The sequence below is a fragment of the Giraffa tippelskirchi genome, chromosome 8 (genome assembly GCF_054371585.1).
Source record: "Giraffa tippelskirchi isolate mGirTip1 chromosome 8, T2T-mGirTip1v1.2.pri, whole genome shotgun sequence".
Classification (NCBI taxonomy): domain Eukaryota; kingdom Metazoa; phylum Chordata; class Mammalia; order Artiodactyla; family Giraffidae; genus Giraffa; species Giraffa tippelskirchi.
In genome coordinates this window covers 11,819,640-11,832,616 of record NC_137282.1, presented here as the reverse complement: position 1 = coordinate 11,832,616, position 12,977 = coordinate 11,819,640, and positions in this window count along the sequence as shown.

The following is a 12,977-nucleotide window of genomic DNA, read 5'->3' as shown; positions in this document are numbered from 1 at the left end:
AGCAACTCAGCCCATGGGCCACAAGTACTGAGCCTGTGCTCCAGAGCCGAGGAGTCTCAGCTACTGAGCCCACACTTTCTAGAGCCCACCTTCTGCAACTAGAGAAGCCACCACAATGAACCCATGAACCGCAAGTAGGGAGTAACCCCGATCGCCTCAAATAGAGAAAGCCTGCGTGCAGTAATGAAGATCCAGTGCAGCCATAATAAATAAATAATTTTAAAAATCATATGCTTTTAAAAAATTAAGTGAACTTAAGACAGACTGCCAAAGATACTGATCTAATTTAAAAAGACATTAGGAGGACCACTAGAGGGCGCGCCAGCCCAGCAACCAAGAAGCTGGGGACCAGCTGCGAGTAAATCGCTCACCGCGTGGGAGACTCCGGGTTCACAGCGTTTTCCATGCTCTGAAGTCGCTTCAAAAGGGTCAATTCAGCCACCCCGCTCCCATCACACAGTAGGTCTTCATTTCCTTTTTATTCGTCCCCACGTTTTCTCGTATGTGCCACCAGCCCACTGACTCGGAGGTCAGGATGGGCAGCTATTGATGGACAGTGCAAGGCCCCCAGTCCCCAGGACACTTAATAAATGTCATATTTTGCCCCTCAAATAAAGGAAACTGGAAAGTCAAGGCAGAATCCCAGGCCCAGAAATCAAGAGGTTAGTTTCTAGATAGCTCTTTACACTCACCAGAAGCCCACCAAGTCCCAAAGATTGTGCTACACGTTTTAACCCAGGTAGCTAGTATTACTTCCATTTTGTTGTTGTTGTTTAGTCACTAAGTCGTGTCTGATTCTTTGCGACGCCAGGGGCTGTATAGCCTTCCAGGCTCCTCTGTCCATGGACTTCTCCAGGCAAGAATACTGGAGTGGGTTGCCATTCCCTTTTCCAAGGGATCTTCCCCATTCAGGGGTTAAATGGGATCTCCTACATTGTGGGCAGATTCTTTGCCATCTGAGCTACCAGGACAGCCATTCTACACATGAGAAAGTTGTACTTCAGGACTTCCCAGATGGAGAAGTGGATAGGAATCCACCTAGCCTATCCAGGGGACCGCGGTTTGACCCCTGGTCTAGGACGATCCCCCATGCTGCAGAGAAACTAGGTCCACGCACTACTACTACTGAGCCGGCAGGCCCTACAGCTGGTCCTCCGCAACAGAGAATCCCCCACAATGAGAAGCCCTGGCTAGTACTCCCTGCTCGCTGCAACTAGAGAAAGCCCAGGCAAAAGCAACAAAGGCCTAGTGCAGCCAAAAATAAAATAAATAAAATAAAAATTTATAAAAAGATGCTGCAGAAAATTGCATTTCAGAGTGACTGACACAGGTCACATAGACCATTAGCGGATTGTGAGCCCGTGATATTTTCTTTACAAAACTCGTGGAATTAACACTGTGCTATCAACTTTGAGTTCGAAGACGTTGCTACTGAAAGCACTGCTTTCTGTGGGATCTACTGAGGTTGGAAGAGTGAATGTCGAGTCCAGGGAGGGGAAAGAGAGGCAGTTATGTTGGACCCCTTCCTGGGGGGCTGGAGGGAAGCACAGTCACCACCCAGAAAAGCAGGGTGAACCCACTCTGGGCAAAAGTCTTCAAGGTTCCTTTCTGATATGGACTGAATGTGTCTGGCCCCAAATTCATGTGTGATGGTAACTCCCCCAATGGAGTGATGGGAGGTATTTAGTGGTGTTTAGTGATTAGCCCTTTGGGGAGGTTATAGTTAGGTTTAGATGGGGTCATAAGGGTGTCCTACCCCCACCATGATGGGAATGGTGTCCTTATAAGAAGGAAGGAGAGACAGAGTTCTCCTTTCCAGCACCATGTGATAATGTTACCGAGTCCAAGTTCGCTTTGCTTGTCGCAAGGTAAGTCAATGAATCGGAGATGAGGTGTTGAGATCGGGAAGGGACTTTATTTGGGAGCCGGCTGACCGAGAAGTCGGCAGGCTAGCGCCTCAAAATAACCAATTAGCCAACTAGTTGGAGCCTGGATGTCAGATTCTTTTATGGATCAGAGATGGCGGGAGGTGAGGAAACAAAGTGAAAAGACCATTTAATTCCTGCAAGTGTCCCCTAGAAGGGCAAGCCTCAGATGGGGGGATATGTTAGCTTCATTTCCTACAGTCGTTTCATGGGTGGTGTGAAATGGAATATTCCCGGTCACATCCACAAACAAAGATGTCACATCTATCTGTGATTCTGGCCCCCCCAAATGTGAATTTCTGGGCCTTGCTGGTAAGCAGCGCCATTTGCCACACAAAGGATTCAAGAATGTCACAGTCCTAGAATGCAAACTAGTACAGCCACTATGGAGAACAGTGTGGAGATTGCTTAAAAAACTGGGAATAGAACTGCCATATGACCCAGCAATCCCACTGCTGGGCATACACACCGAGGAAACCAGAATTGAAAGAGACGCGTGTACCCCAATGTTCATCGCAGCACTGTTTACAATAGCCAGGACATGGAAGCAACCTAGATGTCCATCAGCAGATGAATGGATAAGGAAGCTGTGGTACATATACACAATGGAATATTACTCAGCCATTAAAAAAATACATTTGAATCGGTTCTATTGAGATGGATGAAACTGGAGCCCATACACAGAGTGAAGTAAGCCAGAAAGAAAAACACCAATACAGTATACTAATGCATATATATGGAATTTGAAAGATAGCAACGATAACCCTATATGCGAGACAGAATAAGAGACACAGATGCATAGAACAGTCTTATGGACTCTGAGGGAGAAGGTGAGGGTGGGACGTTCTGGGAGAATAGCATTGAAACATGTATATTATCATATGTGACACAGAACACCATTCCATGTTTGATGCATGAGACAAATGCTCAGGACTGGGGCAATGGGATGACCCAGAGGGATGGGATGGGGAGGGAGGTGGGAGGGGGGTCAAGCAAGGGGAACACATGTAAACCCATGGCTGACTCATGTCAATGTATGGCAAAAACTACTACAATATTGTAAAGTAATTAGTCTCCAACTAAAATAAATAAATTTATCTAAAAAAAAAAAAAAAAAAGAATGTCACAGTCCATCACCGGTGGCTGGGGTCAGGTTATCTCCCTGAGGCAGGCCATTATGTATGCTTATAGTAACAAAAAGAGTTAAAGTCATAGGAGCAGATCCAGTGCAAATTCAAAATCAGGGCTTCCTGGTTGTAAGAACACAATGAGACTGGCAGCTGTCTGCAAACCAGGAAGCGAGGTCTCACCCGGAACTCTGTCTGTTGGCACCCTGATCTTGGACTCCCAGCCCCCGGAACTGAGAAGTCATATCTGCTGTTTAAACACCACCCTTGCCTCCTGTTCTCTGGGATGGTTTCCCCTTCCTCACATCAAGACCAGCTCCTCAGCTCCTGTGGAGTTCGGGGATCACAGGGATGTTGGTGACTTGTATGGGCTTTGGACTAAGCGGGTTATAAAAACATCTAGATGTGGGCCGTGGTGTGGGGCTGGCTAGGCCCCCCAGCCCCACGTGCCTCGTGTGTGAATTAGCACCACTTGGGACCACGTTCCTGTCTCATCAGAGTCAGATCTCTCTCGGTGCAGGCGCAGGGTAAGGACACAGGAAGCGTCTGCTTCTCTTCCCCCTTGCTGCTGCTGTCTTGGAGGTCACTTCACGGTTAGCAGAACCTTTAGCTCGGAGCAAAGAGGTTTTTGTTTTATTATTTTATACATTTTTCATTTGCGGATCTTGGTTCCTCGACCCAGGGATTGAACCTGGGCCCTCATCAGTGAAAGCTGGGAGTCTTAGCCACCGGACCTTCAGGAAATTCCCAGTTCCCTGCAAAAAGTTTTGTTTTGCTTTTTTAAATGAGGGGATTTCGCATATCAAGCTGTGAGTGGAGGAGACTATTTAAGGATGGAGAACCTTGAGCATAAGGGTTCTGGGGTCCCCACTCTCACCCCAAAGCAAGAAGAGTGCGTTGTGGGGCTCAACACACACACACACACAAACTCACTTGCTCAGGACCTGCACTCGCTCCAGGCTGCCCCTCACACACCCCTCCTAGAGCCTTGTGTTGCCCCTTTTTCCATCCACTCTCCACCTTCTGCTCTCCTCGGTGCTCCAGGAGGTTAGCCCATAGGGCAGCATCAGTGGGCTCCCTTGTCCTCTGTCTTCCAACTGGACGGGGCTGCTGGGTTGCCTGGCAGCAGTGCTGAAACCAAAAGCCAGAAAGGGCAGGAGGGCAGGTCTACCTTCCAGCTCTTTCCAGCCTGGACAGCAGGTGAGGCTCCTGTGAGCCTTTCCTCTCCACCTCTGTCCGTGTGTCTCTCTCTAGATTCCAGTAAACACACCTCTCTTACTCCTTCAAGCACAGCTCCCAGTTCCCATGACTCCCCTTTTGGTTTGCCAACCTCCCGCCCACACCTTTGCAGAGCATTCCGCCATTAAATGCTCCTCGAATTACCCCGTGTGAGTGACCCTGACGGATACATCCCTGAGGGCTAGTTAGGACCACGGATCTGACACTGGTCCCTGGTGGCCTCAGGGCCATTCTCCTTCAGCTGCCACCAAAGCCTCTCAGCTGTCCCGCTGTCCTGGCCAACACACAACACCTTCTGAGCCTGCACAGCCACAGCTCAGGTAAACACACAGAGGGGTCATCCACAGAGGCCACCCCTGCCTCCAGCCGCCTCGCGTTGTTCCCACAACCAGAAGAGCATTCCCCTGGGATGCTCTCAAAGTCCAGGTAAAGATGGCAGAACTTGCTCTGAGCGATTTTTAAAAAAAATTTTTTTTGTAAACTCTTTAGCCCCAAAGTCATATTAAAACATTAGATTCATCGCTGGGAACCCATCATGTCAACTCCTGTGCCCTGTCCTCACGGCCCTGTGTCCTTTAGAGGCTCCTGTGCTATATACTTTCTGCCTCAGATGGAAATGCAACCATTTACAAAAGAGATGTTTAAAAACAAACAAGCTCAGAGATACAGAGAACAGGAGGGTGGTTGTCAGAGGCAGGGAGTGTGGGGTGGGAGAAATGGGTGAAGGAGGTCCAAAGGTACCGATATTAAAAAAAAAAAAAAAAGACACGTTGAAGAAACAGGCAGGACATCCCTGGTGGTCCAAGGGTTACGACTCCACGCTTCCTCCCACCCGCCAGGACAAGGAGCTGCTCGCAGAACCACACCAGCCGGATCTCCTCTGCAGAAGGCAGGCGTTCAGTCCCTGGTTGGGGAACTAAGACCCTGCATGCCCGTGGTGTGGCCAAAAAAAAAGTATACAAAGGAAAACAGGCAGATTCTCCACTGACAAGAGGATAACAGAGGGCCGTTGAAAAGAAAGAGCTCTTCGTGTAAGAAGTAGTCTTGCCATCGAGTTTATCGGAGGCCAAGCATCGCTGAGAGCCACGAGTACCAAAAAGGGGCTAAATCCTGGGGTGACCAGAGGCGCAGCCAAGCATCGCTGAGAGCCACGAGTACCAAAAAGGGGCTAAATCCTGGGGTGGAGGCGCGTATCCGCCACCAGCTCGGGTTTGGCGGCAGGGCCATCCAGAAATGAAACAGGAGACAGGGAGGGCGAGAGACAGGCCAGCCAGGACCAGGGCGGGCAGCCACCAGGACAAGGAGCCGCTCACGGAGGCCCCACCAGCCAGGCCCGCACAGATGGGTCTGGAATGGAAACCAGAGCTCTAGGAAGAAAGGCTGCGTCTACGCAGGATGTACGGAAGAGGGGCCCAGAATCCTGCCCTGGACAAGAAAGGACAGGGGCCTCCAAAGGCCACTGGGGGCTTGGTGACAGGACATGCTCGCTAATGGAGCGGGCGCTTGTCTAACTCTTGGAGATAAGTGGTCTCAGGAGACACACGTACTGATAAAGACTTCTGGGGGGAGGGGGGCCCTGGGCGGAGTTGTAAGGGAATCCAGGAGAACAGCTCTGCCACGGGGCTCCCAGTCTTGGGTTTTACGGGAATGGGATTCGTTTCTGGGTGGTCTCTGGCCAAGTCACGCTGACCCCAATGAGTCAGGGTCCTTCTGGTGGTGTACACGTTGTCCAGCCAAGATGGATCCCAGTGAGGTGGGTCCTGGGAGGTTGGTAGGACCAGTGGCATCTCCTTTTGACCTTTCCCTCATTCTTCCAGTTGGTGGTGACTCAGGAGTTCCGCGTATTCCCTGCCAGGACCTCCTGTCTTAAAACAACTCAGGCAAATGGTTACACTGGTGCCTGGCCAGGCGGCTGGTGTGGTTTCAGTCAAGCGTTTCCCCTAACAAAGGGGGACCATTTTCAGCATCAAATAACGTGAGGAATGGGTTCAAACAGACAAACATACCAGCTCCCTTCTCTCCCACTACTCCCCCACCCCCCGGGACCCCCTGGCTTCCACTGTGACTTCCCCCGGATTCTGGAAGCCTTATTTCCTCTTGTGGATCCTGCTCTGTCCTCCCCAGGACCCTCTCCGAGCACTCCTTCCCTACTCTGGTCCAGCTCCACTCAGCCAGGGTTGAGACGGATGCCAGGGAGGGTCAGTGCCCACTTGGGGCTGTGCTTGAATACCCCAGATGTTATTTGTTAACCTCACAAAGCACTTCATCCTGAAAGGGCTGGGACTGTGTGCCTGGTTGCTATTCAGAGAAATTCCACTTCCTTCAACTGATAAGATGGGACCCTTGGCCCTTCCTGTCTGTAGATCAAGAAGAGCAAACTGGGATGGAAACTGTTCCCTCCCTCCACCCATCCCCTCCTTATCTTTCTTCTAGAAAACAATCTTTGGCTCACTCTGTTTTCTTTCTTTTGACCCTCCCTTGCTCGAAGGGAAGACAGAAACAGATAAATTTGGCTTTTGGTAGCACCACCCAAAAGGATTCCAATGGCCTCTGTCAACAGCGACAGAAGGAACTTCCCTGGTGGTCCAGTGGCTAAGACTCGGTGTTCCCAATGCAGGAGGCCTAGGTTCAATCCCTGGTCAGGCAACAAGCTCCTACACGCCTCAACTAAGAATTCACATGCCACAACGAAGATTCCACATGCTGGGATCTTATTTATTTGACCAGGTGCAGTCAAATATATAAATATTAAAAAAAAAAACAAAACCACAGAGTGAGGGTAAACCCTTGGTCCCTGCCTGTGGGGCTTATACCTGACAACGAGGCTTCCTCTGATCGAGTCCTTGCTCCATGAAGAAGCAGAAATCACCAGAGGTGAAATGTCTGGGCAGGAAACAGAATTCAGCAGTGAGTTTAGCAAAGACATAAAATATCATAAAACACTGAAGGTCTTCAGAGATGTTCAAACACCGGCAGCATCCCCTGCTATCTGATAGATGCTGAAAACAAAGATGCTGGGGAAAAAAGGCCCAGAGAGGGAAATAGCTCTTCAGTCTGGCACAGGACTCAAGAGTTATTTGCTGGTGGCACCAGGCCCAGGTTGGGGCTTCCCAGGTGGTTCAGTGGTAAAGAACCCACCTGCCCATGCAGGAGAGGTGGGTTCAATCCCTAGGTAGGGAAGATCTCCTGGAGGAGGGAATGGCAACCCTCTCCAATATTCCTGCCTGAAGAATCCCCATGGACAGAGGAGCCTGGCGGGCTACAGTCCATGGGGTTGCAAAGAGTTGGACACAACTGAAGCGACTTCGCACACAGCATACACATACACACACACACGTGCACACGCGCACCAGGCCCACGCTAGTATTCTTCCTAGATTTTTGAGGGGCCCAGCTCTAGCCAGCCCCAGCCCTCTGGCTCCGCTGCAGTCCTGACTCTCCTCTGCAGCTCTGACAGCCCTCGGGCAGAGAGGTCATAGTGAGTGCCAAGTTCTCTAAGCAGGCCCTTTCCCTAAAGCTTCCACTGTAGCCAAACCTGCCTGAATGATAAGGCAACCAAGCAGATCTTCACAAAACAGTCCTCCCTAAGGGAGGGGGATGGGCCCCTTTGTTTTCTTGTGGGCTGAGAAGGGGCTGGCCAGGAAGGGAGGAAAGTCCTGCTCCTGCCTCAAGCATTTCACAGCTGTGTGATCTGGAGACTGGAAGGGGGCAGGGCACAACCCCTAAAAGAATGACACAGCCTGGGAACAAGACTTCCCAGGTGGCTCAGTGGCAAGGAATCCACCTGCCAATGCAGGAGATGCAAGTTTGATCCTCAGGTTGGAAGATCCCCTGGAGGAGGAAATGGTAACCCACTTCAGTATTCTTGCTTGGAAAATTCCAGGGACAGAGGAGCCTGGCGGGCTATTGTTCACGGGGTCGCAAAGTCGGACACGACTGAGCGCACGCACACACAGACATATGAGGACAAGACATAAACCGATTAGAGCCAAATGGGTCCAAGATGGCATACGAGTTGACCTCTAGACCTCGAGCCTCAGCACAGACACGCTCATTGTAACACATCAGCAAACTGAATGACACACCCACGGGTGCCATGACATCCCCAGGATGACCACAAAAAGTCCAAAAGTGGGTAGTGGCCCAAATCCTGGAAATTCCCATCCCTTCCCCCAAATAGCTGGAATACTTCTCCCACTCATTCAGTTCAGTTCAGGTGTTCAGTTGTGTCTGACTCTTTGTGACCCCATGGGCTGCAATACGCCAGGCTTCCCTGTCCATCACCAACTCCCGGAGCCTACTAAAACTCATGTCCATCGAGTGGCCGATGCCATCCAACCATCTCATCCTCTGTCATCCCTTTCTCCTCCTGCCTTCAATCTTCCCAGCATCGGGGTCTTTTCCAATGAATCAGTTCTTCATATCAGGTAGCCAAAGTATTGGAGTTTCAGCTTCAGCATCAGTCCTTCCAATGAACACCCAGGACTGATCTCCTTTAGGATGGACTGGTTTGATCTCCTTGCAGTCCAAGGGACTCTCAAGAGTCTTCTCCAACACCAGCATCAGTTCTTCTGTGCTCAGCTTTCTTTATGGTCCAACTTTCACATCCATACACGACTACTGGAAAAACCATAGTTTTAAGTAGATGGACCTTTGTAGGCAAAGTAATGTCTCTGCTTTTTAATATGCTGTCTAGGTTTGTCATAGCTTTTCTTCCAAGGAGCAGGCATCTTCTAATTTTATGGCTGCAGTCACCATCTGCAGTAATTTTGGCACCCAAGAAAATGACATCTGTCACTGTTTCCACTGTTTCCACGTCTATTTACCATGAAGTGATGGGACCAGATGCCATGATCTTCGTTTTCTGAATGTTGAGTTTTAAGCCAGCTTTTTCACTATCCTCTTTCACCCTCATCAAGAGACTCTTTAATTCCTCTTCTCTTTCTGCCACAGGTGTGGTGTCATCTGCATATCTGAGGTTATTGATATTTCTCCTGGCAATCTTGATCTCAGCTTGTGATTCATCCAGCCCACATTTCATATGATGTACTGTGCATATAAGTTAAATAACCAGGGTGACAATATACCACCTTGTCGTACTCCTTTCCCAACTTGGAACCAGTCCATTGTTCCATGTCTGGTTCTAACTGTTGCTTCTTGACCTGCATACAGATTTCTCAGGAGGCAGGTAAGGTGGTCTGGTATTCCTACTTCCTGAAGAATTTTCCAGTTTGTTGTGATCCACACAGTCAGAGGCTTTGGTGTAGTCAATAAAGCAGAAGTAGATGTTTTTCTGGAACTCACTTGCTTTTTCTGATTCAACGGATGTTGGCAATTTGATGTCTGGTTCCTTTGCTTTTGTTAAACCCAGCTTGAACATCTGGAAGTTGTTGGTTCACATACTGTTGAAGTCTCAGTTGGAAAATTTTGAGCAATACTCACCCCTTTGCTTTTTATTGCAAAATTCAGGCTTTAATTGGAAAAGGAGGGAAAATCACTAGGCCATTCAGGTATGACCTAAATCAAATCTCTTATGATTATACAGTTGAAGTGATGAATAGATTCAAGAGATTAGATCTGGTAGACAGATTGAGTGAAGAACTACGGACTGAAGTTTGTAACAATGTACAGGAGTCAATGACCAAAACCACTGTGGACAAAGGTCCATAACATTGTACAGGAGTCAGTGACCAAAATCATTCCAAAGAAAAACAAATGCAAGAAGGCAAAGTGTTTGTTTGAGGAGGCTTTACACATAGCTAAGGAAAGAAGAGAAGCAAAAAGCAAGGGAGAAAGGAAAAGATACACCCAGCTGAATGCAGAGTTCCAGAGAATAGCAAGGAGACATAAAAAGGGCTTCTTAAATGAACAGTGCAAAGAAGCAAAGGAAAACAATAGAATGGGAAAGACTAGAGATTTATTTAAGAAAACTGGAGATAACAAGGGAATATTTCAGGTAAGGATGGACACAATAAAGGACAGAAATGATAAGGACCTAACAGAAGTAGAAGAGATTAAAAAGAGGTGGCAAGAAAACACAGAAAGACCTATACAAAAAAGATCTTAATGACCCAGATAACCACCATGGTGTGATTAGTCAACATGACATCCTGGAGTGTGAAGTCAAGTGGGTCTTTGGAAGCATCCCTACAAACAAGGCCAGTGGAGGTGATGGAATTCCAGCTGAGCTATTTCAAATCCTAAAAGATGATGCTGTTAAAGCATTGCACTCAATATGTTACCAAACTTGGAAAACTCAGCAGTGGCCACAGGACTGGAAAAAGTCAGTTTTCATTCCAATCCCAAAGAAGGGCAGTGCCAAAGAATGTACAATTGTGCTCATTTCACGTGCTAGCAAGGTTATGCTCACAATCCTTCAAGCTAGGCTTCAGCAGTACCTGAACAAAGAACTTCCAGATGTACAAGCTGGGTTTAGAAAAGGCAGAGGAACCAGAGATCAAATTGCCAACATTCGTTGGATCATAGAGAAAGCAAGGGAATCTCATAAAAATGTCTACCTCTGTTTCACTGACTCTGCTAAAGCTTTTGACTGTGGAAGATTCTTAAAGAGATGGGAATATCAGACCACTTTACCTATCTCCTGAGAAAACTGTATGCAGGTCAAGAAGCAACAGTTAGAACCTTACATGGAACAACTGACTGGTTCCAAATTAGGAAAGGAGTACAACAAGGCTGTATTTTGTCTCCCTGTTTATTTAACTTATATGCAGAGGACATCATGTGAAATGCTGGGCTGAATGAATCACAAGCTAGAATCAATATTGCTATGAGAAATACCCACAGGCTCAAATGTGCAGATGATATCACTTTAATGGCAGAAAGTGAAGAGGAACTAAAGAGCCTCTTGATGAGGGGGAAAGAGGAGAGTGGAAAAGCTGGCTTAAAACTCAGCATTCAAAAAACTGAGATCATGGTATCCGGTCCCATCACTTCATGGCAAATAGATGGAAGAAAAAGTGAAAGCAGTGGCAGATTTTATTTTCTTGGGCTCCAAAATCACTGCAGACAGTGATGGCAGCCATGAAACTAAAAGACACTCGCTCTTTGGAAGAAAAGCTATGTCAAAACTAGACAGCATATTAAAAAGCAGAGACATTACTTTGCCTACAAAGGTCCGTCTAGTCAAAGCTATGTTTTTTCCAGTAGTCATGTATGGATGTGAGAGTTCCGCCATAAAAAAGGCTGAGCACCAAAGAACAGATGCTTTCAAATTGTGATGCTGGAGAAGACTCTTGAGAGTCCCTTGAACTGCAAGGAGATCAAACCAGTCAAATCCTAAAGGAAATCAATGTGGAATATTCATTGGAAGGACGGATGCTGAAGCTGAAGCTCCAATACTTTGGCTACTTGATACAAAGAGCTGACTTATTGGAAAAGACCCTGATGCTGCGAAAGATTGAAGGCAAAAGAAGAGGGTGGCAGAGGATGAGATGGTTAGATAGCATCACTGACTCAATGGACATGAATCTGAGCAAACTCTGGGAAATAGTGAAGGAAATAGGAAGCCTGGTGTGCTGCACTCCATGGGTTTGCAAAGAGTTAGACACAACTCAGTGACCGAACAACAGCAAAAATAAAAACAGACAACCCCATGCCCTGGGGCCTCACTTGCCCACCTTCTCTCTAAGGAGTGTGTTTCCTTCCTAAATAACCCTTTTTGGAAAAAAAAAAATCATGGTTGCACTGGGTCTTCATTCCTTTTTGGCGTGGGCTTTTTCTGTTGGCGGTGAGCAGGGGTTACTCTGTGCCGGGTGTGGCCTCTAGGCTCGCAGGCTTCAGAAGTTGCAGCATGCAGGCTTGGTATCTGTGACCCACAGCTTTAGTTGCTCTGAGACATGTGGAAGCTTCCCGGACCAAGGATGGAACACACGTCCCCTGCTTGGCAGGCGATTCCTATCTACTGGGCCACCACAGACGTCCGAGTAACTCTTCTTTCACTTTACTGTGACTCACTCTTTAATTCTTTCCTGTGAGAAGTGAGAAGCCGAGAACCCACATTTGGAGACCATCCCAGGGACTCGGATGTGACCTGGGGATGTGACCATCCTCTTGCGCCCCACTTTCTTTCCTGAAACACTCTGGGTCTCTGTTTTCTGTTTGTTCTGTTTTTCAATATGATGGAGGTAAGGATCGTCCTGGATGAGCTATAATGTACCTGGCCAGAGCTAACATTTGATGAGTCCATAGTTTTCAGGGAAGAAGTTCTGAGAACTTAAGTATTGCTTTCATAACACCTCATTCTAGAGCAGGGGTGTCTAACAGAAATACATTATGATCCATATATATATTTCTTCTAGTTCTATCAAAAAACCAGAAATGGGTGAAAATTATTTTAATAATAGGTCTTACTTAACCCAATATATTCATAATATTATTTCGTCATGTAATTAGCATAAAAAATTATTGAGATATTTTGCACTCGTGGCTACCATGCTGGCCTGTGGCTACCATGCTGGACAGTGTAGGCCTAGGGTTTAGCTCAAGAGTGACCAAATCCAACCAGTCTTTCTTCCTCAGGCCTCACTCTCCTGTAGTCCATTCTAAGAAGATCATTGTGTCACTCTCCAGCTTAAAAGATCTCTGACGGGCTTCCCTGGTGGTCCAGTGGTTAAGTCTCCATGCTTCCAATGCAGTGGGCATGAGTTTGATCCCTAGTCAGGGAGCTA